This window comes from Lagenorhynchus albirostris, chromosome 2 (assembly GCF_949774975.1).
Source record: "Lagenorhynchus albirostris chromosome 2, mLagAlb1.1, whole genome shotgun sequence".
In the NCBI taxonomy this organism is placed as follows: domain Eukaryota; kingdom Metazoa; phylum Chordata; class Mammalia; order Artiodactyla; family Delphinidae; genus Lagenorhynchus; species Lagenorhynchus albirostris.
Genome location: NC_083096.1, coordinates 172,702,046 through 172,728,332, shown reverse-complemented (window position 1 = coordinate 172,728,332; position 26,287 = coordinate 172,702,046).

Genomic DNA, 26,287 nt, shown 5'->3' with positions numbered 1-26,287 from the left:
AAAGCTAGTGGCAGATCCACTAACTGGTCCACTCCCATCAGTTCTATTCCAGGCTTCCTACATCCCTCCTGTGGGGCAGCCTTTGATTTGTACAAGGCTGCGTGGCTCTCTCTTCTCTCCTTCCTGCTCCACCCACAGGCCAGGCTTCCTTGTTCTTTCCAGAGACCCAGCCTGCACTGAAGAGGCGAGCCCACCCGATCTGCTCTGCTCCCGGCACATCTGGAAGTGAATCCGAGATGAGACACAGTAGCAGGAGAGATGCACCCCAAGCACCATTTCTGTGAGGAAATGTTAACAGAGGGAGGGAATTCCCACTGGGCTATAGGTCCTGGCAGAGCTGCTTAAAATTCTTTAAAGGAGAACGGGACCCTTCAGCCTGGTTGCACCTGGCTTCTTGCCCTACTGAAGCCCAGACACTGGTGGCCTCCTCTGTAAACACCTCTGCTTGACAAAGAGACAAAACAGGTCCTTGAACAGAAATCTCAACGTGCCAAGGAGCCCTAGGGAACAAAAGGTGAAACCAATTTTCAACCAGGAATAGGAGAGTCTTAAGGGTCTTTCGGTCAACAGGTGAGAACCAGAATTAGGAAGAAAGCCTCCTGAGCTCTGAATTTATCTCCTCAATGACATGTCGTGGAGCATTAAAACTAATCAGCTATGCAATGGTTTTATTATATAAGCCAATAAAATGGAAAAATTAGATTTTCACTGATCACTGCTAGGCTAAGGTTTTTGAACCTCGTATTTTATAGCTTCACGGTTCTCAAAGAAGACTTTTTAAAAATACATTCTTTCCATCTTGAACAGAGTTACTCAAATATTTCACACGCATGCATCTGGTACATAGAATTCTTGCTCCTAATGCTTCACTGACCCGCGTTCCCCTTGCCATGTGACTTCAGAGTACAATGGCCTTGCAGCCATTCCTGCAGCATTGACTCTGGGTGTGGCCATGTGACTTGCTTCGGCCAATGAAACGTGAGAGAAAGTGATGGAGGGGCATTGTGTATTTCTAAGTGTCCTCAGCAAACTTCCCACCCTCCATCATGAACGGGGCATGCCCCAGATTGTGTGGTCCCGGGATGAGAGATACGTGGAGGAGACCTGAATCCAACCCACAGCTGGAGCCTGAAGCCTGAAGCCTGGACCTGCTGGGTTGCAACTGGCCCACAGACCCCTGAGCACACAGCCAATGCTTGTTTTTGTAAGCCATTGCAATTTGGGGTTGTTACGTAGCTTTATTGCAACAGAAACCTAATACAACATATATACTCATGGAGGTGGAGAGTCTCATAATCTCTAATTTGGAAGAAGCTTTTTCTAAGTTTATAATACGGCCATCACTTATCAAGGACTTATTAAGTGCCAGGCACCTGTGCTAGATAATTTACATGAGCATCATTTTCAATCGAGGAAACAGAAGCTCGGAGTGGTCAGGTCACTTGCCCAAGGTCACTTAGCTAATTAGTGGTAGAACCAGGATGTCATGCTCTGGTCTTGCTGACTATAAAAGCCTTACTCATCATCCGTGCTGCCCTCACCTCTTGGAGTTGGTCAACCTCAGACTTCCCTGGTCTGGGCCTCTGTGACACTGACTCATCCTCCAAGATTTTTGCTAAAGTTTCTGTGACTTTGAGTCCTTGAATTAAATTAAAAGGAATTGATCTCCTCCCCAAGAGTGCACTCCACCTTTGAACATTTAAGATTACTGGAAATTCTTCCTTATCTTGAGTCAAAACCTGCCCCTCTCTGATCCTGACTGTTTCCTCCTTTGGGACTATGTAAAAAGCTGGAGGTCTCCTGTCTATATCCTGATCTCCCAAATATCGTTAAGACAGGTTCTGCATTCATTCCACGTTTTCTCTTCTCCGAACGAAACACCTCTACTTCCTAGCTGTCCTTAAGAAAACATATCTTTCGGTGAAATACTGCATAAAAGTGCATGAAATATAAATGTGCATGAAAAGTGCATGAAATATAAATGTACAGTTTAATAAATAACTCTAAAGCAGTCTCAGGAAACTCCTTCCAGGCCAGGAGCTGGAGTTCTGCCATCTCCTGAAGACCCTGTGTGTCTCTTTGATTATCTCTGCTCCGCACCCAGCTGGAAGCACCATCCTGACATTTATGGTATTAATTTCCTGGTCTTTTAAATTGTTTTATTACCTGTATATCCATCCCTAAACAACACAGTTTAGTTTTGCCTGTCTGTGGACTTCATGTAAATGGAGTCATGGAAGTACTTTCTTGTGCCTCGTTTATTTTAATTCACATTTTGTTTATAAGATTCACTCATGTTGTTGCTTGTAGCTAGACTTCATTTCTTTTCCTGTGGTTATAGTATTCCACCGTCTGAATGCATTGCAATTTACTTATCAATTCTATTGTTGGTGGACATTTAGAACGTGTGTAGGTTTTGATTTTGGCATACAACACTGTTATAAATATTCTGATACATGTGCCTTGGTCATATACCTGAGTTTCTCTCAAATCAGAGGATATAGGTATCTTCAACTTAGATGATTCCTAGCTGCTTTCCAGAGTGTTGGAACCTAATTCATATACCTGCTAGTAGTTTTTGTGAATTCTCATTGCTCTTCTAACTGTTCCTTATATGGTTTAGTTCCAAGTAGCCTTCTTATCCTGGCCATTTGGTCTCCATGTACACATACAAAATGCCTTCATGTTCACAAGGTGTGCACCTGTGCCTGTAAACACATACTTGCCTAACAACACATGAGTTCTATGTAGAGACAAGAAATCTCACTTGACTAAGTTTTAGAAGATTTACAATCTGTTAGGAAAAAGCACAGTGACAAAGATAAGAAACTGGTTCCACTTAATCACAATCTTAATTCTGTACTTGTGTGAGTGGGTGAAAGTCAAAGGAAGTCCACCTGAGCTGTTCATTGTAGAAGACTGGGTTACAGGTCTGCCTCTTCACTCCCTGGCCAGTAATAGGATTATCCACACTCTTGGGCAACATCTTGGCCATCTTGGCCAGGGTGTACACCTCTGTCTCTTGAGCTGGGGCTCAGCCATTGGCCAATGGAAGGCAAGCAGATATGACACAAGCAGAGACTCAAAATGCACGTGTGCAATTCAGCTTGTGCTCTTTCTTTTGAGTCTACCACAGCCATGGGTCCAGGACAAAGATGAGAGCCACATGGAGCCCAGCAGCTCCAGCTGAGTCCAGCCTAGATCAGCCAAGTCCCAGCCAACTAATTGATGAACGAATTAAATGCTGTTGTTGTATGCCACTGAAGTTTTGTTGTTTGATGCGGAGCAATGGTTAACCAATACAATCATTGTCAACGTGACCATCATTCCATTAATAATAGCTACCATTTACTGAGCATTTATTATGTGCCAGGCACTTTGCTAAGAACTTCATATACATTGCCTTGTGAAATTCCCACACCATTCCTCTGTAGTAAACACCATTATTCTCTCCATTTTGCAGTGGGAATCTGAGGCTCAGAGAGGTTAAGGGACTTGCCCAAGGTCACAGAATTAGGAAGAGAAATTTACACTCAGTTCTCTCTGATTCAAGAGTTTGTCACCAGCTAGGGAAGTGGCAGGAGGAGGCTTTTAAGGCAAACGTTTAAGTTACTATGGCATCGGAAGACACAGGCGTCACATATACTCAGATGGTCAGACTGAAATAAGCAGAGAAGCAGCTGAAGGTTGGGCCCTTTGAATGAGCTCTCTCCCCATTGGTTGGCTCAGACTGGCCCTTGGGCTTTCTCCCTGATGCTTAAGTCTAGCAACAAGGCCACCGCACTGTGCTTATAGAGTTGAGATGGAAACAGTCAGAGGCTGGCAAAAGGTCAGAGCTGGACTAGAGTCTTGGTTCGACCTCTTATCAGCAGTGTCTCCTTGAGCGAGTAACTCCATCACCTGAAGCTCCATTCCCTCGTCTGTAAATGGGGGGAGAAAAAAATTTCCTTGATGCTTTGATCCAGTTTTCTGTGACGGACAGCGCTACCAGGGATGGGCAGAGTTTGTAAATGGCAAAACCTCTGCCATGTTCGCGGTGGTCGTTTTTATTGTTATGATGACAGCGTGGGTCCCCCTTGTGACCAGGCAAAAACAGTGATGTCTCCAAGCATTGGCAGGGCTCTTGTGGATGACCCTATGTAAGAAAGAGAGGCGGGAATGTTAAAAACAGTGAGAAGGACAAAGGTACCTCGGGTCTCAGGACCAGCCTTTGGGTTGGCTGATGGTTCTTCTTTGCCCTCCCACCCAAGCTGGGAAGACTTGAGTTTGGGAGGGGAACAGACTCATTTCATCACTCGGAGAAAGAATCTTGAGCGGTATAGGCCACAGGGATGGCCAGTGGACGGCTGAGGCTCAAGGGGGGACCACTCTTGCCCGGTCAGATTCCTTCCCTAGCGGCCAGCTCATCCCACAGCCCCGAGAGCAGTATCGTGTGGTGGGCTGGCTGTCTTCGGTGTCCTGCATTCTGCAAAGCAGGCAGAAGAGTGGGGCCTCTGTCCTGACCTTAGCTTTTATGTGCTTTAGCTTCTGCAAAAGCGTCTTTCATTTCTCCCCAGCACAGCATCTGACAGCTCTCCTTACTCCTCCGTGTGCGATGGTTTCTTTGTTTGGTTGAATAAAGAAGCTTGTTACTGGAGAAAATGCCTTGGCAAGTGTCAGTAGAGATACCTGTTTCCTTGCAGAAACTCCCATAAAACCTTTCAAGCTGCAGCTTCTGAGTGCCAGAGCCCCTCGGGTCTCCATTTTTCCTTACTGTTTTCAGACCTCATTGGGTGATTTTCCAAGTCTCTCCTCTGCAGCAGGAAGGCTGAGCCCAACTCCTGGAAACTCTGGGGTGCCTGGCGAGCTGGTCTCCATCAGTTTGCTTTCCTTGTGATTGACACCAGGCCAAAGCCTCCATGCTGGGCAGGGGAGGGGGGGGAGGGGTCATCAGGGGACATTCACCTGTGGTCACCCCCCTCAGAAGGTTTCCCAAGGCCCAAGTTTCTAGCATCTGGGCATTGTCTGAGCTCAAGAGAAGATGACGTTCACCAGGGTGACTCTGTCTGTGGGTTGCAGTCCCCGATCCTAGCAAAGACATTGTAAGACAGTCTCGTCTTTTGCTCTGGTTTCCTTGCCCACCATTCCTCCCCTGGCCTCCTGCTTTATGAATCACACACCTTCCATATAAGCCCTGGAACCCACCACCCTCTGTCACCCCTCTGGCTTTACACACAGGGCTCCCTCTCCCAGAATGCTCTTCTTCCTCCCATGGGCCCATTTCCAACATCACTTTCTCACAAGCACTTCTCTGACCACCGGGGAGGCCCAGTACCCTGCTCTCCCTCTGGGCCTGCATTTACTTGGGCACTTCTCACATGCCATTTTATTTTATTTTATTATTTTTTTAACATCTTTATTGGAGTATAATTGCTTTACAATGGTGTGTTAGTTTCTGCTTTATAACAAAGTGAATCAGTTATACATATACATATGTTCCCATATCTCTTCCCTCTTGCGTCTCCCTCCCACCCTCCCTATCCCACCCCTCTAGGTGGTCACAAAGCACCGAGCTAATCTCCCTGTGCTATGCAGCTTCTTCCCACTAGCTATCTGTTTTACATTTGGTAGTGTATATATGTCCATGCCACTCTCTCACTTTGTCACAGCTCACCCTTCCCCCTCCCCATATCCTCAAGTCCATTCTCTAGTAGGTCTGTGTCTTTATTCCCGTCTTACCCCTAGGTTCTTCATAACCTTTTTTTTTCCTTAAATTCCATATATATGTGTTAGCATACGGTATTTGTCTTTCTCTTTCTGACTTACTTCACTCTGTATGACAGACTCTAGGTCCATCCACCTCATTACAAATAGCTCACTTTCGTTTCTTTTATGGCTGAGTAATATTCCATTGTATACATGTGCCACATCTTCTTTATCCAATTCATCCGTTGATGGACACTTAGGTTCCTTCCATCTCCTGGCTATTATAAATAGAGCTGCAATGAACATTTTGGTACATGACTCTTTTTTTTTTTGCGGTACGCGGGCCTCTCACTGTTGTGGCCTCTCCCGTTGCAGAGCACAGGCTCCGGACACGCAGGCTCAGCGGCCATGGCTCACGGGCCCAGCTGCTCCATGGCATGTGGGATCTTCCTGGACTGGGGCACGAACCTGTGTCCCCTGCATCGGCAGGTGGACTCTCAACCACTGCACCACCAGGTAAGCCCGCATGATTCTTTTTGAATTATGGTTTTCTCAGGGTATATGCCCAGTAGTAGGATTGCTGGGTCATATGGTAGTTCTATTTGTAGTTTTTTAAGGAACCTCCATACTGTTCTCCATAGTGGCTGTACCAACTCACATTCCCACCAGCAGTGCAAGAGTGTTCCCTTTTTTCCACACCCTCTCCAGCATTCACATGCCATTTCAATGGTCTGCCTGGATGTCCATCTCCCACTAGGCAGGAGCTCCTTGGAGGTCAGGAGCTGGTCTTATACACAGTGCCTGGCACTTCACAGGCACTCTATCAATTTGGCTTTCTAGGGCTTCAAGGATGAGTCCCATCCAGGTTGACTTTGGTGACACAGGGGCAGGGGTAACTGCATGGACAGAAAGGGCAGTGAGTTAGCATGGCCATACCATTATGCTGGGTTCTGGAATTTGCTGGGCTCATGAAAAACAGAAACAAATGCTCAGCGATAGTTCCAAAATACCTATTATGATCTACTTTCTCTGGGACCCCCTGCATCTAGAGCCCTAGAAGAGAGAAGCAGATTGTCCTGTTTGTTTCCACCTGGAATAAAGCATCATTCCTGAGCATCCCTCCCACCCTCCCAAGTCTCTGTAGAGGACATAGGCTTCTGTTGCAGACGTGAGCACTGACCTTGACTCTACCTGATATGACTGGGGTTAGCAGGGTGTCCATGCTCGGGGCACAGGCCACAGCCACTCTGCAGAAAGGCTCTCTCAGGACATCGTTCCTCAAAGGGGACAGTGGGCAGAGTGACTCCTGGGCCCCTCTCCAGGGCCACATGCCATTCATCACGAGGGCAAGAAAGGATCTCACAAGGGTTCTTGCTTTGTGTTGGGACGACATCTGGCCTCGCTGAGGGAACTGAGGGAAATAAATATTGAGTTCCCGTGGCATCTCAAAACCCACAGGTGGTCAACAGAACACGTCTCCTTTTGTCCCGGTTCAGGGCTACCATAGATGAGGTCTTAGTATCCAGGGTGCCCTGACCCACTAGCGCCAAAAGTAACTAAAAATATACTAAGCGCTTCGTCTGTATCAGGCACGTATCATTCCATTCAACCCTCCTTCCAACCTGGTGAAGTCAGGTGCTAGTCCTGTCCCACTTGACAGGTGTGGGAATGGGACTCAGGTTGGTCACATGAGCTGCTTGAGTTCATGGAAGGACAAGGTCTCTAGCCCAGTTAGACTCCAAAGCCCATGCTCTGGACCTCTGTTCCCTATGGCCCAACTGGTGTGTCCCAGCAGCCCTGGGCTCCCAGACTCAGCACCTTCCCAGACGTGCCTCCGCCTGTACCAGCTCCTGAAAGCTGCATGTGTCCCCGGGCTATCTGAGGGGACAATCCTGTCCCATCTGCCTGCTGGTGTCTGGAGGTGAGCCCCATTCTCAGCAGCAGGAAGCGCCTCTCCTTAGCTCTTTGTTGCCTGAAAGGCCTGGGACCACCCTGGTCACCCACAGACCCTTCAAGCTTCAGTGTACCCCCATGCCGGGCTCACCGATCCGTAGATAAACTTTTATCCCAGCCGTCTTCCTTGGAGGTATCTTTGTTCCTTCTCTAGATGTGAGCTCTGCTCACCCACTGGGTTCACCAGTTACCCCCCGAACAGGGTGAATCTGGCCACCATCAACCCCAGACATCGGTGAGGGTGCTTCTTCCCTCCATGGTAACTCTTGTCCTCACCCTAGAAAACCCCCTTGACCCCCAAACACTGACTGCATAAATGTCTAGGCTCTGCCCTTTGGCCACGTACTTCTGTGAGCAGAGATAATAATGGTAATCCAAGTTGTTCATCATTGAACCAGGCATACGTGCCAAGCAAAGGCTTGGGTCTTTCATGTTTTATCTCTTCTAATCCTCACTGGGTTTTATGGTCCCTTTGTACAGATGAGGAAACTGAGGCTGTGAGAGTGGAAGACTCTCCCGAGGTGGCAGGGCTGAATTGCAGGCTGTCTGGGAGCCCAATCTCTCTCTCCATCCTCTGGACAGAAGTGAGTGAACCACCTCCCTAAGGATGGGTCAGTTGTCTCTGGCTTTAGTGCTCCAGGTGGGGACTAAACTGCTCTCCAGTCTAGAATTTCCCCTCAATACATGGCCTGCGTTGACAAAGACTCAGAATAAAACCACTGGGGATTCTAGCAATAGAGCTAGGATTTTATCTGTGAATTGCTACACCCTGGTGGGACCCCATCCCCCCCCCCATATATGTAGACCAGCTGATGACAATGTACAATGTAACAAAAATAGTGACACAGTGCAGGCCAACATTTCACGAGTGTTCCCTGGGTGCCTAGCTCTGTGCTGTTTTTCACAGGCTACAGCGAGAGAGCTTCTCCCCTGAATGATGTGGACATATAGCCCAGCATCAAGGATCCAAGGGCCAAACCACCTCCCTGCTTTCCTCGGAAGCCTCGACATCCGATCTGTCACCAGTTCAACCCAGCCCAGACCGGGCCCCGTCTTCCACATTTCCTTTGCCAAATGAAATAACAAGACTTTTGCTTTGTTGAGAAAAGGGGGGAGAGGAAAAAGAAAAAAAAAAAGAAAAAACCACTCTCAACAACCAACAAGAAATAATTAGTGCACGTTGTGTCATTAAACACTAGACTTTAATTAAATCGCATGGAGATAAATACCTCTAACGACTGGAAATCTGGAGACCGTAGACGGCAAAGCACTCAGCGTAATGGAGGAGACTCTGCAAGCAGTGACAAGTCAGGCATTCGACTTGATTAAGAATCTGACTAAACTGGGTTGTCACCTCGGAGGCTGCATCTACCACCTGAGAATTGTTCATTATCTTCCCCATTCGATCTTCTGGGAGCTAACGAGCCTTTGCGGAGATTGGTCCAATGATCAAAGGACCCATTTACTTGGAATTCGTTCCAGCTTCAGGGTCCTCATTGCTGCTGTCTCTTTCCCCCCTTTCTTATTTGTAATGAATCATCACCTGGCAGCAGCCAGTGGGGAGGCCAGGCTGGAGGTGACCTCTGCAATTTCTGAGATGATTGTCCCTTCCTTAACCCTGACTATGGGGACCAAAGTGCCTGGCTCCAGGAAGTGGCGTGGATGTCCCTCGCTTGCCTCAGCCCCCAAACCCAATCTCCCCCCCGTCCCTTGCACGTGATCTCTCCTCCTTCTGTCTCCCACTGCTGTCCTAGGTCAGCACACCCCGAGGATGAGAATATCCCGTCAGTTGGATCTCATTCCCATCTCGCCCTGGCCAGAGCGACACTTGTAAAACACAGTTCTGATTAAACCTCAGCAAGGGCTCCCCATTTTCGTGTCTGGCTCTCAAAGCCTTCCCCAGTCTGATCACAGCCTACCTCTCCAGTCCCCAGATGAATGTGTATGACGTGCATCTCCACTCTGGCCACGCTAAGCTGCCCTCGTTCCTTAATCTAACCCTGCCCTTTTCTGGCTCTTCACCTCCGCTCAGTCTGTTCACTCCACTTGCAATGCGCTTCCTCAGGGTCTCAGCCTGACAACGTGGTGTACACCCCCCAGGGCTTGCCTCCCATCCTTCTCAGCCGTGAACGCACCGCTAAAGACTGAAACTTAGAGGTGGTAGCTTCCCAGCCAAGCTGGGTCTGAATTCCAGCATGAATTGCGTGAAATCCAGATGAGCTAGGGCAAGATCCCATTCATTTAGAAAGTGCCTACTATGTACCAGGCATGGCAGCAGGCTCTGGGGGTAGATCAGTGATCCTCCCTGGGGCTGGACCTTAGAGAACTCGGGGTGGACCCTGAGACCTCTAAGGTCCAGCCCCAGGGATAATCATTGTATGGGGAGTGCCCAGGGATCGGGGGTGTGAAATGAAATGAGCGAGGTGGGTGGGCCTGAGAGTGCAAAGTCCAAGAGGTGAAGAGGTTTAGACTAAATCCTTTCTGCAGGGAGTCATTGAAAAGCCTCTGAGCTTCAGCGTGTCCATCTATAATATGGGGAAGATTTGCACCCAGAAGGCTGAGCTGGGCTGGGGCTAAAATACACCCACCCCCTACGCACAGTGGGTCTATCATAGAAGTGGCGCTTAGGAAGACTGGTCTCTAAGGCTGTCACTCCCCTCAGGGGCTCCCTCCCAAGAAAGAAGAGTGTCCTGTTCTTTATCCCCTTGGTCATAGCTGTTTGAAGACAAGGAATTTCCAAGTCTCTCCCTGGACCTCAGTTTCCTTCTCTGTAAAGTAGAGATAATGACAGCACCTTCCTATAGGCATGGTGTGGGGAGACTTTAATCACATAATAGTCATGGTAGGCGAACATGTTTTTAGTGCTTACAGTACTATTTAGGCCTTTCTCCCTTTCTTCCATAAAAGTTTACTGAGCACACACTATGGGCCAGGCACTGTTCTAGGTACTTGGGATATGCCTATGAATAAAACAGGTAAATCTCTAGTCATGTGGAGCTCACATTCCAGTAGGGGAAAGACCGACAATAAATTATATATATATAATAACAATAACAATGTTTATAGTCTGTTAGAAAGTCATAAGTGCTATGGGAAAGGGGGGAAAAGTCGAGTGGGTCAAGGATGATCAGAGCTCAGTACAGTAATTTTTTAAAGGGTGACCACTCATTTGACCCTCTACAACAATCTGATAAAGGAGTGCTAGTAGTCTACCCAATTTACACATGAGAAAAGTGAGGCACATAGAGGATAAGTAACTTATGAGGTGTTGAGCTGCCAAGCTAGTGGAAGGTCTGGGATTTAACTAAGTCACGTACACGAAGAACAGAAGGTTTTCTATAAATGGTCATTTCTGGTGATTTTGCATATAGTAGGTGGCCATTAAATGTTTCTGGAGTTGAAATCAACTGAAACTAGCAAACATTCGGCCAGCGTGCGTTCACCAGCCACTGAGAGATATGAAACCCCGATGGCCCCTTGTGGCTCTGGGTGGGCAAGACCCCTGGCTGCACAGATGCAATCCCATGGGTGGATCCCGTTTCTTGCCTGGATGCCCCATTTCAAGGCTCCAGCCTCTCTGGAGGGAAGGTGAGGGAGGCAGATGCTGGGACTCAGGGAGGAGAGGAAGCTGGGGCTGAAGGACAATTATGATTCAGGGAGGGACCCAAGCCAAGAACCCACTGCAGAGGGGAGTCAATAATTCACTCAACCCCTTTAAATATTTAGCTCTCTGGCTACTTAACACGGAGAGCAGCATCTTTGAATATACATGTATATTTTGTAGTTTGGTCACAGAAACGTGGACGACACAGACAGACTGATGGGGGTGGAAAGGCATGGTGGGGCGCTGGAACCCTCGGGGACATGCAGAATAGTTTTGTGCATAGGAGGAGAGAGTGCTGTGATATTGAAATACTAATGGTCGCCATCATATGTTGAGCACTTATTGTGTGCTGAACATTGTGCTAGTGCTTTATCTACTAACTCACTCATTTATTCACTCCTCCAGCCTCCAGGCTCTGGAGCTGAACAGCTGAAGTTGAAATCCTGGCTCCACTTTGGGTGACCAGCTGCGTGACCCTGGGCATGTTGCTAACCTTTCTTATGCCTCAGTTTTCTCCTCTATAAAACGGGGCGATGGTGAGAAGTAAATGAGTGAATGCATGTGACAGTGCCTGGAACGGTGGCTGGCATGTTCTATGAGCTCAATAAATATTACTGTTGTCATCATCATCATGAACCCACTTATTCTTTTTTTTTAAATTAATTAATTTATTTATTTTTGGCTGTGTTGGGTCTTCGTTTCTGTGCCAGGGCTTTCTCTAGTTGCGGCAAGTGGGGGTCACTCTTCATCGCGGTGCGCGGACCTCTCACTATCGCGGCATCTCTTGTCGCAGAGCACAGGCTCCAGATGTGCAGGCTCAGTAATTGTGGTTCATGGACCTAGTTGCTCCGCGGCACGTGGGATCCTCCCAGACCAGGGCTCGAACCCATGTCCCCTGCATTAGCAGGCAGATTCTCAACCACTGCGCCACCAGGGAAGCCCAAACCCACTTATTCTTTTGAGAAATATTTACTGAGTGCCTACTATGGGACAGGTACTGTAGGGTACAATGATGAAACTCAAAAAGATAGTTTCTGCCTTCAAGGAACCTCCACTGGGGCACAGACAGTAAACTAATTTAAAAAGACAATGAACAAACCAGTTCAGATTGCCGTAGGTCTGGGAAGAAGATGAACAGGCTGATGGGATAGAGAGGAACTCCATTACCTAGGTGGCCAGGTCAGGGAACCCTATTTGAGGCGGTGACTTTTAAGCTTAAATGTAGAATATCAAAAGGAGTCCAGAAAAGAAAGGCCCAGGCAGAGGGAACAGCATGTGCAAAGGCCTCGAGGTGGAACGTAGCTTGACGTGTTTGAAGAAAAGAGAGAAGATCCTTGTGGCTGGAGAGCAGCATAACCTCCAAATCTCTCCAGGGGATTTAGAACATCTTGGGGATGTGGAAGAGGAAGCCCAGAGAGGTATAGAGATTTGCCCAAGGCTTCACAGCTGGTATTGGAAAAACCAAGGTCTGTCTGACTCCAGAGCCTGTATCCTTAATGAAGGCACCAGACCACTCCCAAGGGGGAGCACAGGCCCCCAGGAAGGCAGCCCAACTTGGATAACGTCAGTGTGAATTCGTGGTGACTCTGAATTAGGGAGTGTCTTATGAGAGAGGCAGCCGGAGGCTCTTGTAGGCTCAAACTAGCCACCCACGAAATTCTGCCAAGGAGAGGCCCTGTGGACCCTCCTTGAGGAAAGTCACCTCCAGTTGGCAGCTCCCTGGGCATCACACCAGCCATAGAAAGCAATTTGGAATTGTAGTACGGGCTCACACAGGCAGTGGGGAAAGGAAGCAAGGCATGGGGTTGGCAGGATGGGGTGTTCACGGAGCCCCTTTTACGTGCCAAGTGCTGTGCTAGTGTCTTCACGCATCATTTGATCCTCATAGTAACTCAGAGCTGTGCAAAGTACCTTCCTTCTGTTAGGAGCATGGGGTTCGTCAATATCAGGTAATTTACGTGTGGTTACACAACTAGAAGGCAGGGTGCTAGGGTAAAAACCAGGCTACGAAGCCCCACCCCTCCACCCCAAACCTATCACTGGGTCCAGATGATGCTTAGCTCAGGCTCGGAAGCTTGATGTAGTCCCAGATTATCCATCTTTGCCACAGTCACTAACCACCAGCCAGGTTCTTTCATGCCAGAACCTTCTGAGATATGGTCACAATTCATTCACAACCAAGATGGCCATCAGTTCTGGGAATTAACAGTGGGCTTTCCAAACTTCTTAATGAAATTCTAAGGCACTGCAGGAGCTGCTGGGGTAGCAGCTCTGGGAGAAGGCATGCCACCTTTGGGGACACTGAATTGTTCTACTGGAGTGTGACCACTCCATTAGATGTGATTTGGGGGTGACACCTCCCTGGGGAGGGAGTAGAAGCACTTGTGGTTGTGCGTGGCTGAGCCAGCTCATATGAGACACCATCTGATCAGGGCGGTGCTTTCTAGGAGGGCAGAACCCATGTCTACCTGTTTTACCACTGAATCTCCCAGACCTAGGGCCTTACACAGGACCTGGAGCATAGTAGGGGGTTCCAAAAAATAGGTGCTGTGTGATGACAATAGCTTGTGTTCACTGGGTCCTCACGAGGTACCAGACACTCTGCTCAGAATTTCACATAGGTGCAACCTCAGGTGCATACGGGAGATTGAAAAGATACCAGTGCCCGAGTTCCATTCCCCAGATAGTCTGTTTTTGTTGGTTTAATTGGATACAGGCATTTTTTAAAGCTCTCCAGGTTACTAGTGTCTAGCCAAGGTGGGGAGCATTATGTTTCATCCTCATCTCATCTAATCCTTCCATTAGCTCTAAGGAGGTTGTTACTATTAACAAGCCCACTTTGCAGATGAGAAAGCAGATGCTCAGAAAGGTTAGGTTGCCTGTTCGAAGACACACAGCGAGGAAGAGGTAGAGTCAGCATCTGAACTGCGGCAGTCTAGCACCTGGGCTGAGCCACAAATCACACAGAATGAACAGAGGGAAGAAGGGGCATCCTTAGAGCCCTGGGAAAAGGAACAAGGTACAGGCAGGGTTAGGAAGCACCTGCAGATGCTACAAGGCACTTGCCCTCATCACAAGCTCCTCTTAAAGAAGTGACTCCACCCCCAGATAGGTCCCACCCAGGGCTGTTTCTAGAGCAAGAAGGACACCTTTCTGTGCCTGTAACCTGTCCCTCGGACCAGAAATGTTTGGATTTGGGGCAAGTGTTCAACTCAAGGACAAACAGTTCACAGACTGGATATAGCAGCACATCAGGGGGCCTGATATAAAAACTTTCCTGTGTAACATAATGCCAGTTTACCCAAGTTCCATAAGCATTTATGAAATTAATTGCTTGATATTGCATTTTACAAACCAACGAGTAGATCAGTATACTGTTCACATTTTCCTCTTTAATCGCAAATATCCACTTTCCTTATTGGAGCCTCTAATCAGCTTATGCTCTACCCTTCTGACTGAAATGATCAGAACCTTAGGGCAATGCATTCATTCATTCATTCATTAGTTCATTCCGTATCTTTTCTGTGCCAGGCTGTCCCTTAGATGCCGGAGCATTTTCTTGTGGGTAACCATGCATCAAACGGCAAGGAGAGAGGGACCTGGATTCATGTTGATTTTCGCTTGCCTTAATGTAAAACAGGATAGCCTGCAGTTTGGAATTTGCTGGTTTATCTTGCACGGCCAAAGCCCCACTTATCTCTGCTTTACTAAGCCTTGAGATTGGTTTGGAACTTGAACATATATTCTTTGAAACCATTAAAAGTGGTTTAATTGGCTGTTCCGGGATGTCCTCCCCTCTACTCTCCAAATGGATCAGCCCTCTCTGTCTCTCCCAAGAACTGGGAGTCTGGAAGCCCTCGCCTGGATGATGCACTCCCCTGGATTTATTAATCTTGCTCTGGGCCCCAGAAACAGCAGCCTTCGCATTGCAGATCTAGCCTATGTTCACAGCTGCACGTCCAAATCCTGCCTCAGAAACCTACTGGCGCCCGCAAAGCCCCATGCAATGGGGCCACGTCAGCCTGTGTCTTCCAAGAAGCCAGACTCTTTAAAAATTCACACCTTACCTTGATAAGCATGGGGATGTGGTGGCCCAAAGGAGGGCTTCAGGAAGAAAGACAGACAGCTACCTGGGATTATGTAACATAGCAGAAAGGCAATGACCTTGGGAGTCAGATTGTCCTAATTTGCTGCTTAGTCACCATGCATTTGTACAGATACAGGGCTTGGTTCATATGCAGGCTTTTCCGGCTCTTAGCTGTATGCCCTTGAACAAGTCACGTAACCCCCTTGAGTCTGTCTGATTCACAGTCTCTCTGAAAATTGAGACCATATATATGTATGCACTTGGCACACTGCAAGAGATCAGTAAGTGTTGGTGCAATGGCTGGTTTATCTTTATTTTAGATTAAGGTGAGTTTATTATCCAAATAGCATAACCTAATTGCATCCAAAACCATTTTCAAATCCATCTTTAAGCTACTCAGAAAAACATGTTACTATTTTTAAAGATCACTTAACACTGAACAGATAGGACCTCTTAAAAGGCAGCTGACTAGGGGGCTTCCCTGGTGGTGCAGTGGTTGAGAGTCTGCCTGCCGAGACAGGGGATCCGGGTTCATGCCCTGGTCCAGAAGGATCCCACGTATCGCGGAGCAGCTGGGCCCGTGAGCCATGGCCGCTGAGCCTGCGTGTCTGGAGCCTGTGCCCTGCTACAGGAGAGGCCACAGCAGTGAGAGGCCCGCATACCGCAAAAAAAAAAAAAAAAAAAAAAAAAAAGGCAGCTGACTATACCATGTCACCATCACAGCCAGGACAACACTTTTTTCCATACTTCCTAAAAACCTTTCGTGTATACTGCTAATGCTCGTGCTGCTTTAGCACTTGCTCTCGTGCAGACCAAATAAACACCCACACCTCTTATAGAGCACAAGGCGAGAGAATAACACGGACTTGATATGGCATCACACTTGTTTTAAAGCGAAAATATATATAATAATAATAAAAGAAAGTCCAAGACAAGAAACTGTAAGTGAGAGAAAGAGAGAGAGAGAGAGAGAGGTCTGAGGTACGTGGTGAAAATGGAAAAAATCCAGTGGCCCAGTGATTAGCTGGGGATGTCAGAGTTTGTAATCGCTGGTTTAGAAATACCATTGCCCAGCCACCGGGAACTGGACACCTCGTTTTTATTTACTGTTATTTGCTGGAATGTGTCTTATCCCACCCAACCCTAAAGTGCTACGTGTTGCACACAGGTATACATCTGTATACATACACAGTAGAAACACACACACATAATAAATATGTGTAATTTTACAAAGGTAAATGGAGATATGAAAGTAGACTGGAGATCTAGAGACAGAGGCAACATACTTCTAGGTGCTTTCTTGAAGTCATTTCTAGATCTAGTGCCTGCAAAGCATTTGGTATATAACAGAAACTTACTGCATATTTATTTGTTCGTTTGTTTGTTTTAGACAGTGCACGTGGAAGGTTTTTATTTTATTTTTAAAATTTTTATTTTTTAAAATTTTTATTGGAGTATAGTTGATTAAGAATGTTGTGTTAGTTTCAGGTGTACAGCAAAGTGAATCAGTTATACATATACATACACCCACTCTTTTTTAGATTTTTTCCTATATAGCCATTGTGGAGTATTGAGTAGAGTTCCCTGTGCTATACAGCATATTTGTTAAATGAATAAATTTAAGAATCCATGATTCATGTATATGACAGAGAGAATGTGAATGTGTTTCTATGTAGTTGTAACAGTAACTCGAGGGACAATATCACATTTAATATAAGGTACCAGCAAATAAAATTAAATAAGTAAAAAAAAATACTGAATAATATATCAGAAAACATAGATACGAATTTTTTAAAATTTTTATTTATTTTTGGCTGCATTGGGTCTCTGTTGCTGCTCGTGGGCTTTCTCTAGTTGTGGCGAGTGGGATCTATGCTTCATTGCAGTACGCAGGCTTCTCATCGTGGTGGCTTCTCTTGTTGTGGAGCACGGGCTCTAGGGCGCTTGGGCTTCAGTAGTTGCAGCTCGCAGGCTTAGTTGCTCTGCGGCATGGGGGATCTTCCCGGACCAGGGCTCGAACCCACGTCCCTTGCATTGGCAGGCGGATTCTTAACCACTGCACCGCCAGGGAAGTCCCAGATATGAATTTTTTAATCTCCTTTTTTTCTTTCTCTTCCTTTCCAGTTAGGGTTGCCAGATAAACAACAGGATACCCATTTTTATTTGAATTTCAGTCTTCAATGATTTTCTAGTATAAGCATGTCCCAAATATTGCATGGTCAAATATTACTTGGGATGTATAGATGCTAAAAATAATTTTTCATCCCGTATTTTCTATTTGTTAAATCTGACAACCCTACCTGACCCTTCCGGACAAGTCTAAACCCTACTTTGTGTGAATGCCACTTACGTACTCAAGGACCTTCAGTGGTTTTCCATCACCTATGGGATCAGGAAAAACCCCTTCAGCCTGGCATCTGACCGCCCCCCCCCAATTCAGGGTAGATGCCTGACCACTGCCGGATGCAGCCCCCCCTCTGCTCAGGCCTGACCTGGCCCCTCCAATGCCTGCAGGCAGCTGGGGGCAGAGACTGAGTTTGTTTTGTTTTATCATTCACGTTAGCTGATTCTCCCAGATAAAGTCACAAATCAGCCGTCACGGAGCCCTGCTGTTTCATGCATAGAGTGGTATCCTGCTCAGAATCAAACCTTACGCCTACATAGATGGAAGCCCAGCAAACCTTTTTCTTTACCTTTTCAGGCACTAAAAATGCAATTACCTTTTCTCTAGTCATGGAGAGGATTATAAAGAGCCTTATCAGAGATAAAGCCTCTGCAAGGGGTAATCGGCCATAACTCATGGCCCCGGTGTGGGTGTTGGCAGGCGTCGCCCTGGTGCCAGGGATGACACGAAGCATTTCCTCCCCACCAGCCTCCCCACATTGTTTAGCTGCACAACCCCAGGCTGCCTTTGGAGGTCTGGACAACCCAAGGCTGAAAAGCACTTGAAGGAAAGGTGGGACTTGGAGAAGGCAGAAGAGGGAGACTTTTAAGAGAGAGGGAGAAACGGGGATGGCTGGAGCTCCCCTGCATCCTGGGTACCATCCCCTGAGTGTCAGCTCATCTGGAAAAATGGGAGTCACAAACCTACCTCTCAGGGTGGTGAAGATACACTGAGCCGGCACACGGGAAGCGTCTCCTGGCTGTCTGTCCTCAATACACTTTCACTTCCCTTTCCCTAATGCACAGCCTATAGGGAGGCATCTAGGCAGCCTCCTCCCAAGGCTGGCTCTCGTCAAGATGGCCCTGAATTGAAGCCAGGCTGAGTAGGCGCTCAGCAGCTGTCTGGGGCTCAGCTGATGCAAAGACATGAGACGCTGCCTCCAAGCCCCCTTGCCTACAGCCCATCCTGGAGACATCCCAGGGCCTGACACCTGTGGCTGGGCTGTCCATCGTGTCCTGGTGAATCACAGTGACGCCAAGAAACCCAGCTCAGCATCCATTCTCCAAGGACGACCTATCGCTGACCAGATTTTTTCTAGCCATCATCCCACAGAATCCTTGGAACGACACTAAGGCTGGCACCATTGACATGGCCTCATTTTACAGATGAGGAGATCAAAGTTGAGAAATCTGAAGTCACCAGAGACGGTGGTCACTGTGGTCACCGGGCCGAGCTGTTTGATTCCAGGGCTGCGATCTTTACCGCTGGGTCTGTATAGAGGCTGGGGGTGGATTCTGGCTCCAGGAGCACAGGCTCGAAACGTCCACCTTCCCCTCCCCCTTCCATCCTGGAAATAGAGACGGGTCCCCAACACCCCTAAGCCCCTGCCCCCTGGACGCACCCAGGTTTGCTTCCAAAGCAGCCCACAGCTGCTCTCAGAAGGAAATCTCCCCCCGCCCCCCGCCTCCCCCGTCTCACAGCTACAGTTTTTTTCCTGGGTGTTTTCTTTCTGCCTTTCTCTCTGTGGCTCCGGCCCACTCTCCCAGAAAATACAGTTTGCTGATATTAAAAAGAAACACACAATCACTAAACACATTTTATATAGTCTTTGAAGTCTCATGGCCTCAGGTTTCCGGATTGATAAGTATGCAGATAGAGTGCAGACCAGAGCTGGGAAGAGACACCTCCTGCAGGTACAGCCTCATGGAACACAGGGCAGGGGAGGAGAGCCCACGGGAAGGAGGCCTGGGCCCATCTGAGGGGAGGTGGGTCCCCACAGGGGGCGGGGAGGGCAGCGAGAGGTGCACAGGTCCCAGAGGGAGGCGGTCCCCACGGATGCCCTATGAAAAAGGCTTTGGTGTCTCAGAGGCTGGGTAACTGGGGCTTCCCTCTCAGAACAGGGAGGGGAAAAGGAAAGTTCTGTGCACCCCAAGGCTTCAGAGGGCATCTCTGTACCCAGGAAAAGATCATGATGGGAAGGTATGGAGGTTCTCTGCTCACACGGACTTGTGGAATACGGGTACATGTGTGCAAGTGGGGCTGGGGGGCAGAAGTTGGTTCCATCAGCCCCTTCCTACAGAGTTGCTTGCACGGGGATGGCACCCCAAGTGCAGACACTCAGCCAGAGCAGCGGGACCACCAAGCCCTGTTGGTACAGCGGAAGAGATCCAGCAGTCCCCAAGTCCTGAAGGGGTGGAGCTCTGCCTACAGGGAGCTCCCGGGCTGATGGAGGAAGTTCCAGCCCACAGAGGACCCGCATAAACATGACAACCACGGACCCAGGAGACATCCTTCTCAGCCTCAACTCCTCATCTACCAAACGGGGCATTTATCCCGGCATTTCTCATTAGCTCCCAAATTTCCGTGGAGGGACCTCCTGGGAAAGAGGCGCCCACTCTGCTTCCTGATTCCACGGTGCTGCCTCCGATGTGGCCCCTAGGCCTCCAGGCTTGGTTTCCCCCAAATCCGTCCTCAATTCTCTGGCTGTCCCTCATCCCTCTGACCCCATCTCACTCCCACTTAACGCCCCACTTTCCCATCCATCCTCATCACGCCCACCCCATTACCCCGTGGTGTCCTCACCTTGCGCATGGCTTCCTGTAACTGAAACCCCATTTGTGTGCCCGTGACCCGTGCAGGGCGGGGTCCTGAGTTCCTCATCTTCCTAGCACACCTCACACAGAGCCCAGCTGCGATGTTCATCTCTTTGCTTTTAAAAGAGAGCGTGCTCTGTGACGGGCCCATGTGTATCATCTCATCCATAGACGTGAAACCGAGGCTCTGAGAAGCCTGGGAACATGCTGCCCCCTTGTCTGGGTAATTCCTGTCATCCCAGGCTAAATGGCCCTTCCTTAGGGAAGTTCTTTCTGACTCCCCCCACCACCTGCCCCCCCCAGTGTCCTGATAGCACTAATTACAGGGTTATTGAATTAATCATTTCTTTGGGGGTTCACTCTCTCCCTGCTCATCCACAGGAAGGGAACATACTACGTTGCTGACCTCTGTCCTGAATGCTCAGCGTGGATGCCGGTTCAGAGAGGACCCCAGGAGATATTTGCTCTTTGAGGAGTGAATGCCTTACTGATTTTGTGCACCTAGAGCTCTCTGGACTTCATCTGCCTCAGGTGTACATAAGTGGAAAATAGGTCCCCAGGACCAGCTCACTGTGAAGGTGACTTCTTATACCTAGGTCCTAGAAAGTGCTTTTAAAAATTCCACTTTCCTTCCTCCAATTAAAATAACAGTATCCATTAAAAAGTCTACAAATAACAAATGCTACAAAAGCTGGAGAGGGTGTGGAGAAAAGGGAACCCTCCTACACTGTTGGTGGGAATGTAAGCTGGTGTAGCCACTGTGGAAAACAGTATGGAGGTTCCTCAGGAAACTAAAAATAGAACTACCATATGATCCAGCAATCCTGGGCATATATCCAGACAAAACTATAATTTGAAAAGATACATGCACCCCTATGTTCATAGCAGCACTATTTATAATAATCAAGACATGGAAGCAACCTAAATGTTCATTGACAGGTGAATGGATAAAGAAGATGTGGTTCATATATACAGTGGAATACTACTCAGCCATAAAAAAGAATGAAATAATGCCATTTGCAGCAACATGGATGCAACTAGAGATTATCATACTAAGTGAAGTAAGTCAGAAAGAGAAAGACAAATACCATATGATATCATTTATATGTGGAATCTAAAATATGACACAAATGAACCTATCTATGAAACAGAAACAGACTCACAGATATAGAGAACAGAATTGTGGTTGCCAAGGTGGAGGAGGTTGAGGGAGGGATGAAGGGGGAGGCTGGGGTTAGCAGATGTAAGCTTTTATATATAGAATGAATAAACAACAAGGTCCTACTGTATAGCATGGAGAACTATATTCAATATCCTATGATAAACCATAATGGAAAAGAATATTAAAAAATAATGTATATATATATATGTATAACTGAATCACTTTCCTATACAGATGTAATTAACACAACATTGTAAGTCAACTATACGTCAATTAAAAAAACAATATCAGGGGCTTCCCTGGTGGTGCAGTGGTCCGCCTGCTGATGCAGGGGACGCGGGTTCGTGCCCCGGTCCGGGAGGATCCCACATGCCGCGGAGCGGCTGGGCCCGTGATTCATGGCCGCTGAGCCTGCGCGTCCAGAGCCTGTGCTCCGCAACGGGAGAGGCCACAGCGGTGAGAGGCCCGTGTGCCGCAAAGTAAAAAAACAAAACCAATATCATATCACTTCATACCAATCGGATTAGAAAAAATTTTTAAATTGATGATGCCATGTGTTGACACTGTGTGGAGTACCATATTCTGGAAGAAACCTGACAGTATTAAGGGAAATGAAGTACTGTATCCCTATGACCCCATCATTCCACTCCTGGGAGACCCCAGGGAAACCCTCTCAGAAGCCCCTGGGGAATCTGGGTGTCCACTATTTGGGGAGCAGGTACCTCTCTGGAAACCTCTGCAGCAGTTAGAGTCATCGATCGAGATTTACCCACAGAAACACAGGTAGATCTTAAAAACGCAGCATTAAGAGGAAAACTTATGCAACAGAACGAGATCCACAGTCCACTACAATTTATGTAAATTAAGACACATTCACATGGTCAACAGCACTATGTATTTTACAGGAAGCGTCCATATCTAGGGACATACATTAGAGCTGTTATAGTGGGGTTCTGGAGGAGCAAGTGGGGGGGATAAGGGAGAAAATCACACAAAACAAAGCAAGGGTGAGGCTGTGAAAGAGCACGAGGATAACGGGTGAGCTGAGGGGTGTGGAGGTCCTGACTTACTCTTCTTTCAAGGTAGAGGTAACAACTGACGAACTGATCAATCTTCCACCTCCCCTTCCACCTGTGGATTCCCAGGGGGTTAGAATAGGTTTGGACAGGATTTCTCAGCCTCGGCACCATTGACATTTTGCCGTGGAGACCGTCCTGTGCATCGTGGGATGTTCGGCAGCACCCGGGCTCTACCCACCAGCTGCTGGCAGCACCCACTCAGTTGCGACAACCAAAATGTCTCGAGAAATCGCCAGATGTCCCCTGGGGGAGAAAACCGCCCCTGGTTGAGAACCACTGGGTGGGAATAAAAGCCTGGAAAACTGCTCCAAATCTTCCAAGTAAGTGGCCCACACTTGCTTTACACACACACACACACACACACACACACACGCACACGCACACACACACACACAGAACCTCAGGATCCGGACTGGCTGGGACCTCCATCTTGAAATCTGCCAGCATTACTTGCACATCTAAATCACGGCTCTGTGGAGATTCCAGTTACAGCCCATAACCACATCTGCCTTGGGCTTCCTCCTAATTTTAACCAGCAGCTGGATTTGCATAGGACACTTGCGTCTGAGATTACCCATGGTTCTCTGGGAGGCACAGTCTATAGCAGATGATGGCAAATATATATATAATTTCATCTCAGCTTGCAAGGGAGGGGGGAGGAAGGAGGAATGCTTCAGGGAGGGAGGGTATTTGTAGGAAATTTCAATGTCTTATGCACTTGGAGAAGGGATGTAAAGGGGGTGTTCTGCTGGTTACTGGGTAAAGGGAGGACTGTCTGTCCCGGGTTCTGGTACTTGGTAGGCAAATTAGTGAATCAAATAGTGAATGAGTGGGACTCCCTGAGACTCCTTCAGGAGGGGCTGCTGTTTCAGGCGGAGGCAGACAGAGGGGAGGAGGGAGTGGTGCACACGGTCTACAGAGCAACGCGCAGACCCAGCCCCTGCCCCCGGCAGCCCAGCCGCCCACCAGCTCTGCCTGCGAGCCTACTGTGCGCCCGTGTTTCCTAAGTGCTTTCCCCATGTGGGGCCGTTTCATCGCATGGTTCACCCGTCTCAAGGGGAACATCATTCTCCTTGTTTAGAAGAGGAGGAAACAGAGGCTCCCATGTCTCACCCTTAGTAAAGAGCAGAGCTTGAATTGGTACAAAAGTCTGCCAGACTTTAAAACTAATCCTCTTCCCAAACCCCTTGACAGACTATCGCTGACTTGCAAAGTGTACGTGCCACTTGAGTCAAGGCTTAACTGGCAACTTCCCTGCTCTCCTCACACCCATCCCCAGGCACCCAAGGACAGTCACGCCCTCCACTTTGCTGCCCCGGTGCCTTGCTGTCCTCTATTATTGCACGCAATGTATTCTTTCTCTATCTCTCTCCCCCACTAGGCCAGGAACATCTTAGGGGCAGAAATCATAATTGACTCATCTCTCTCTCTTATTCTGAGCTAATTTTGGACTGGCAACAGGAGAGTAACCAATCCACTTCGTTCCAGTTGAACATTACCTTGTTCAGGAAGTTTCTTGGCTTTCCCAGAAGGAAGAGATTTTAGATGAGATCTTTCCCTGAGCCACATGTAGCAGCAGGCATGTGTGCCCCCGATCACATTCCATCTGCCCGTTTGATCTCCATGAAAATGCCAATGACTCCTCAAGGGAAGGGGCCTAGTCCAATGGTCTCTGCATTCTCAGTGCCTAGAACAGGGTCTTGCATACGGGAAATAGAACATGGATGAATGGGTCGGTGGATGATTGGATGGATGGATGGATGAATGGATGGGTGAGTGGATGGTTGATGGAAAGGTAAGAAGGTAGGTGGACATATGCTAGGCATATGTTTGGATGGTGGTTTAATAGTTAAGTGAGTGGATACACGGATGGTGGATTTATGGATGAGTTTGTAGATGGACAGATGGATGGATGGAAGGACGGTGGATGGTTGGGTGTTTGGTTGTGGGAGAGTGAGCAGGTCAGTGAACGGGTGGATGAATGAAAGTTTGGGTGGGTGGATTAATGGTTTGGAGGGTGAGTTAAGTGTATGGGTGGTGAAAGGCCGGATGGATCTGCATGGTATGGGAGGGTGGCTGGCTGGTGGGTTAATGATTGCATGGATGAAAAAGATGTCTTTCCATCTCCCAGCATCACACTCAGCCTCCCTAAGTAAAATAGTCCTTTGTACTCCTTTTTTTTCTATATCTTACCCTTAAGTCCCCCACCTCTCCTGCTCTTTTCCATCCTCCGAGCAGGGACTCTGAGATGCCAGATGGAAGTCTTCCCAGGAAGTTCAGCTCCAGTCTCTGCCTCTGTGCTGAGCGATCCTCGCTGTGCAGAGATTTAATACTTCACTCCAGCTTCTCCCCGCTCCTTACCTGCCTGAGGAGGCAGAGGTAGCGATTTGCATATTTATTAAATATCTCTTAGCAGGATACACAAGCTGCATTGCTACATCCCACTCCCAGAGTCGTCCTGCTGGCAGACAAGACCGCGTGTGATCAGTGCAGCATCACCACCCATTAAATAGCTGTTCCAGGGCTCGGGGGGTTAGGAGGGGAGAGCCAGGGGCCACAGGGTGGGTGGGGCAGACGAGGCCCTGGGGCCCGGGACTCTGTCATCTCGCAGTTGTTAGGCAGTGGGGGCTTTCTGCCCTCCGCCCAGGAGAAAGGGCTCTGAGGCCTCCCTTCCAGCCTCCACCTCCACATGGCACCCCTGAAATTCAGCATTTCCTTTAGAAAGTTTCCAGGGAAGAGTGTTTGGAAGCATCTTTGTTTTGTGTTTCTTCCGCTGCTCATTTTACTCGACGTCCTCCCTAAGGTCTAAACAGAAGTGGGCCTGCCTTTGCGTAGACCTACTGCTGCTGTGTTGTCTTTGGCCAAAATGGGACAGGCATCCACCATGGGTCGGGACATCCTCCCCCAAGCAGAGTCATACCATGAGGTCCAGTCTTGGATCTAAGTGTCCTTGGGAATCCGTGCCCTCTGTTATCCGGAGAGAAGTCCTTGGGGTGGGCACCAGATGCACCCTGCTCTAAACTGGGATGATCCTCCCCACTACAGACTGGGCCCCCGCTCTTCTTCCCCTCTCCTGTCACAATTCCTAGACTGGGGTTCAAATCCGAGGATGTGGTTTCTGCAGTCAGATGTCCCAGGTACTGATCCCTGTCTCACCTCTTACTAGCTGGGTGATCTTGGGTAAGTGGCAGACCATCTCTGAGCCTCAGTTTCCTCGTTCGGAAGTGGGGATGATAATGATAATACCCACTTCATGAGGTGATTATAAGGGCTAAGTACAATGAAGGACATTCAGAGCTTAGCATAGAGTCTGACTTTGGGCTGAATAACAGTTGGTTGTTATTTTTATGGAATCATGGAAAGTTACAAGTACAAAGTGAGGCTGGTTGCCTGCCTGTCTTTCCCAGGGAGAGGGGAAGGGCGGAGGGACTCAGATCTGCCAACTTCTGTGCTGAGCATGACTCCTCACAACCACCTTCAGGTAGGTACTCCTAACACACCCCCTATACAGATGAAGAAACTGAGTCCCAGAGGGAGGAAGGAAACACACAAGACCATGTGTGAGTTGGGGACACACATCTCTCTTGATGTCCTCTTCCCACACAAGTCACAGGAGATCCCTGCCTAGGGAAGAGCCTAGGACCCAAGGAAGAGGAAGCGGAAACCCACAAACAGCTTTTCCACCTCCATCTGCCCCCACCTCCCACTGCCCTGGACTGGCAGGAGCCAGAGGGAAGGAT